Genomic DNA, 6,165 nt, shown 5'->3' on the forward strand with positions numbered 1-6,165 from the left:
TCTAGGTACATAAGTACCTATTTAATCAGAGTAACACCAAAAAAATTCCAAGATTCAACCACTAGCTAGGAACGGTCATTCCCGCCGTTTTGACCGCATTTTGAAACAGGCATAAAAAATTCAAAAAAAAATCAACAAATTGAGAAACCTTCGCATTGTGTCATTATATGTGGCCAAGTTCCCAGGAAAAATAACAAACTTGTAATACGACAATTATTTTAAAAAAGTGTTCTCAGAAACGAGCTATCACGTGTGGAGATCAATGGCTTTCAAGCCACATGATCAACCTTATGGCCACATTCATGGCATAGTTTGTTCAAATGATCTCATATTGTGCACAAGGGTGCATATTGGAATGGCAAACAATGTTGCCTAAGGAAGTTTTCATTTTCTTTGCACGGAAAATTCATTTTTCATTTTCCAAGTGCCCAAAAGGAGGTTTTTTGAAGGAACTACCAAATAATTGTTGCAAAATTGGACCAAATCATTTTTATAAAATACTAGGCCATATTTAATGCACAATTGACAAAATGGTTGGGTGTCAAAAGTTTTGATCGACCTCTCGTGAAATAGACAAATTCCCGTCGATTCAGATGTAAGTGGGTCAAATTTGAACTGCAGGTGCCTCATAGTTTGCTATTTATTTTTTCCAAAAACCATTTATAGGTACATAAGTACCTATTTAATCAGAGAAACACCAAAAAAATTCCAAGATTCAACCACTAGCTAGGAACGGTCATTCCCGTCGTTTTGACCGCATTTTGAAACGGGCATAAAAAATTCAAAAAAATCAAAAAATTGGGAAACCTTCGCATTGTGTCATTATATGTGGCCAAGTTCCCAGGAAAAATAACAAACTTGTAATATGGCAATTATTTTAAAAAAGTGTTCTTTGAAACGAGCTATCACGTGTGGAGATCAATGGCTTTCAAGCCAAATGATCAACCTTATGGCCACATTCATGGCATAGTTTGTTCAAATGATCTCATATTCTGCACAAGGGTGCATATTGGAATGGCAAACAATGTTGCCTAAGGAAGTTTTCATTTTCTTTGCACGGAAAATTCATTTTTCATTTTCCGAGTGCCCAAAAGGAGGTTTTTTGGTGAAGGAACTACCAAATAATTGTTGCAAAATTGGACCAAATAATTTTTATAAAATACTAGGCCATATTTAATGCACAATTTACAAAATGGTTGGGTGTCAAAGTTTTTCATCCACCTCTCGTGAAAAAGACAAATTCCCGTCGATTGAGCGGGAAGCGGGTCAAATTTGAACTGCAGGTCCCTCATAGTTTGCTACTTATTTTTTCCAAAAACCATTTCTGGGTACATAAGTACCTATTTAATCAGAGAAACACCAAAAAAATTCCTAGATTCAACCACTTGCTAGGAACGGTCATTCCCGCCGTTTTGACCGCATTTTGAAATGGGCATAAAAAATTCAAAAAAAATCAAAAAATTGGGAAACATTCGCATTTTGTTTGGCCAAGTTCCTAGAAAAAATAACAAACTTGTAATACGGCAATTATTTTAAAAAAGTGTTCTCAGAAACGAGCTATCACGTGTGGAGATCAATGGCTTTCAAGCCAAATGATCAATCTTATGGCCACATTCATGGCATAGTTTGTTCAAATGATCTTATATTGTGCATAAGGGTGCATATTGGAATGGCAAACAATGTTGCCTAAGGAAGTTTTCATTTTCTTTGGAGGAAAAAACCATTTTCCATTTTTCGAGTGCCCAAAAGGAGTTTTTTTGTGAAGGACCTCCCAAATAGTTGTTGCAAAATTGGACCAAATCATTTTTCTAAAATACTAGGCCATATTTAATGCACAATTGACAAAATGGTTGGGTGTACAATTTTTTGATCCACCTCTCGTGAAAAAGACAAATTCCCGCCGATTCAGTTGGAAGCGGGTCAAATTTGAACTGCAGGTGCCTCATAGTTTGCTATTTATTTTTTCCAAAAATCATCTCTAGGTACATAAGTACCTATTTAATCAGAGTAACACCAAAAAAATTCCAAGATTCAACCACTAGCTAGGAACGGTCATTCCCGCCGTTTTGACCGCATTTTGAAACAGGCATAAAAAATTCAAAAAAAAATCAACAAATTGAGAAACCTTCGCATTGTGTCATTATATGTGGCCAAGTTCCCAGGAAAAATAACAAACTTGTAATACGACAATTATTTTAAAAAAGTGTTCTCAGAAACGAGCTATCACGTGTGGAGATCAATGGCTTTCAAGCCACATGATCAACCTTATGGCCACATTCATGGCATAGTTTGTTCAAATGATCTCATATTGTGCACAAGGGTGCATATTGGAATGGCAAACAATGTTGCCTAAGGAAGTTTTCATTTTCTTTGCACGGAAAATTCATTTTTCATTTTCCAAGTGCCCAAAAGGAGGTTTTTTTGAAGGAACTACCAAATAATTGTTGCAAAATTGGACCAAATCATTTTTATAAAATACTAGGCCATATTTAATGCACAATTGACAAAATGGTTGGGTGTCAAAAGTTTTGATCGACCTCTCATGAAATAGACAAATTCCCGTCGATTCAGTTGTAAGTGGGTCAAATTTGAACTGCAGGTGCCTCATAGTTTGCTATTTATTTTTTCCAAAAACCATTTATAGGTACATAAGTACCTATTTAATCAGAGAAACACCAAAAAAATTCCAAGATTCAACCACTAGCTAGGAACGGTCATTCCCGTCGTTTTGACCGCATTTTGAAACGGGCATAAAAAATTCAAAAAAATCAGAAAATTGGGAAACCTTCGCATTGTGTCATTATATGTGGCCAAGTTCCCAGGAAAAATAACAAACTTGTAATACGGCAATTATTTTAAAAAAGTGTTCTCAGAAACGAGCTATCACGTGTGGAGATTAATGGCTTTCAAGCCAAATGATCAACCTTATGGCCACATTCATGGCATAGTTTGTTCAAATGATCTTATATTGTGCATAAGGGTGCATATTGGAATGGCAAACAATGTTGCCTAAGGAAGTTTTCATTTTCTTTGGACGAAAAAACCATTTTCCATTTTTCGAGTGCCCAAAAGGAGTTTTTTTGTGAAGGACCTCCCAAATAATTGTTGCAAAATTGGACCAAATCATTTTTCTAAAATACTAGGCCATATTTAATGCACAATTGACAAAAATGGTTGGGTGTAAAAATTTTTGATCCACCTCTCGTGAAAAAGACAAATTCCCGCCGATTCTGTTGGAAGCGGGTCAAATTTGAACTGCAGGTGCCTCATAGTTTCCTATTTATTTTTTCCAAAAATCATTTCTAGGTACATAAGTACCTATTTAATCAGAGAAACACCAAAAAAATTCCAAGATTCAACCACTAGCTAGGAACAGTCATTCCCGCCGTTTTGACCGCATTTTGAAACGGGCATAAAAAATTCAAAAAAATCAAAAAATTGGGAAACCTTCGCATTGTGTCATTATATGTGGCCAAGTTCCTAGGAAAAATAACAAACTTGTAATATGGCAATTATTTTAAAAAAGTGTTCTTAGAAACGAGCTATCACGTGTGGAGATCAATGGCTTTCAAGCCAAATGATCAACCTTATGGCCACATTCATGGCATAGTTTGTTCAAATGATCTCATATTCTGCACAAGGGTGCATATTGGAATGACAAACAATGTTGCCTAAGGAAGTTTTCATTTTCTTTGCACGGAAAATTCATTTTTCATTTTCCGAGTGCCCAAAAGGAGGTTTTTTGGTGAAGGAACTACCAAATAATTGTTGCAAAATTGGACCAAATAATTTTTATAAAATACTAGGCCATATTTAATGCACAATTTACAAAATGGTTGGGTGTCAAAGTTTTTGATCCACCTCTGGTGAAAAAGACAAATTCCCGTCGATTCAGTTGGAAGCAGGTCAAATTTGAACTGCAGCTGCCTCATAGTTTGCTCTTTATTTTTTTCCAAAAATCATTTATAGGTAAGTAAGTATCTATTTAATCAGAAATACATGGTTTGATGGCGAGACATCGAGGTTTGGACGGTGGCCGGGGGCCCCAACTCTAGAGCGCGTAAGCTCGCATGCCCGTCGCGTGGTCACCGCGTGACCGTGGCGTTGCCATGTGTTCTGGGCGGCCTAGGCATGTCTAGTGGGTTGGGCACTCCCCAGGTAGGTGCTAAGAAGAAAATCACAACATAACATTCTCACGAGGAGACCGATCGATGCTCAAGCATGAATTAGCAGCCAAGTGTTTGAGTAGCGGTACGGGAAATGTACATGGTTAATGGGCGTGAGTTTTGCCTGAGGATGATCAGTTACTAAGAAGACCGTCTTCACAAATTTTCAGCTCAAAAGGAGGAGCCTAGGTGGTACTTGCTTTGCAAACTACCACACTGGACATAACTACAAATGTTGAAGCTCGGCTCAAAATAATGAATGGATTGAGCTGGCATTTGGTGGAGGATGGTTATTTGGGCATAGGAAAACACTGTAGAAAATGGATACTATTTGGACATGCCAAAGTGGTACTTCCTTCACAAACTGCTGCTCTGAACAGAATAGGAAAATGAATATTTTTGAGTTATTTTTGAACTAGGCAAGGAAGGTTTTTCACATATTTGATGAAGATATGATCCAAACAATTTATGAGATTTTTTTGGGAATTTTTGGAATGACAGAAATATAGGTTGCTTCACAACCTAGGGCAAAAACTGCCACCTGGACATGACACATAGGCAAAACTGATGAGGTGGCGCCTAGTCATCACAACCAACCACAATCTACAAGGCTATGACCATCTATTTTGGTCGTTAACAACTAGAAATAAGGCAGCGGCCAGTCCTGTTTGCTTTGTGACCATTTGGTGTAAGGAAATTACGACCTTTCTGACCAAAATGGTTGCAATGGTTTAGGGTTTGGAGCCCCCCGAACAGCTTTTGACCAATTGGTCTCAAATGGTCATAGATCTATGACCAATTCTTCCAGGGTCACTGACAAAAGGTCACTAGTTGGCATATTTCTTGTAGTGTTGGGAGGTCCCACCTTCCGTGCTATAGTTAGGAACATCATCAGCGCCAGTCTCAGTGCCGGTGTCGTTGGTAGCATCGGTGTCGGCGCCAGCGCCACCACCGTCATCATCCGTCATGACAAGGCGGTCCGGACACCCAACTTCTTGTCTCTCCTGATCCGCCAGAAAGTCGAGGTAGGTGTGTGCTCGAACTAATTGGGAGTGACAACCTCCGGCCTCATCGGTGTCGGTCATGTTTCCTAGGGTTCAATGTCATAGTCGTTTAATTATCGAGCTTCATATAATAAAGTGAATAATGACAAAATAAGTGATGACCTTTGTTTTTCCAGAAATGTCGTTCATTCCCGTCGCGACAAATCTCAAGCACTCGATATGTCCAACTTTCTAGCACAAGTCATGCTGAAATTCACGAAAAATTTCGGCATGACCTTTGCTAGAAAGTGCACATATAGAGCGCTTGAAATTTGCCGAAATGGAAATGAATCAACATTTCCGGCAAAACATAGGTCACTTAGGTCAATATTTAGCAGCACACTTGAAAATGAATCTTTCTAGCACATAGGTCACTTAGCAACACACATGCATCAATTTCAGGCTATGTTTTGCCGGAACATAAGCTACAAAACTGATCTCACTACATAGAAGATCTCAATAGCAGCCAAATCATCACACACACACTGAATTAACTGAATCATGCATGATTCAGTTAATTGAATTTACTGTCAATAGCAGCAGCGCACATGCATCAATAGCAGCAGCACACATGCATCAATATTAACAGTAACTGAATTTCAAAAATTAACTAAGCAGCAGCATACAAAATATTTAACTGAACAGTGTGCTCTAACTGAATTTCAAAACACTAAATATCACTGGGCTAACACTAACACTAACAACAATTAACTAACTAGCACTAACAACAAATTAAGCTAACTAACACTAACTAACACTAACAGCAATTAAATTAAGCTAACTAACACTTGGGAGGGGAGGGAAAGGCACATCTCTAGTGCTAGCTGGCGTTGCTGGGCGTCGCCGGCTGCTTCACGGAGGGAGGCGCTGAAGGGGTCGGGGTCAGTGGCCGGCGTCGGGGTCGCCGGGGTCGTCGATCTGCAGAGAGCAGGAGGGGGTCAGAGAGAGAGAGAGAG

Source organism: Triticum dicoccoides, chromosome 4A, assembly GCF_002162155.2.
Source record: "Triticum dicoccoides isolate Atlit2015 ecotype Zavitan chromosome 4A, WEW_v2.0, whole genome shotgun sequence".
Taxonomy (NCBI): domain Eukaryota; kingdom Viridiplantae; phylum Streptophyta; class Magnoliopsida; order Poales; family Poaceae; genus Triticum; species Triticum dicoccoides.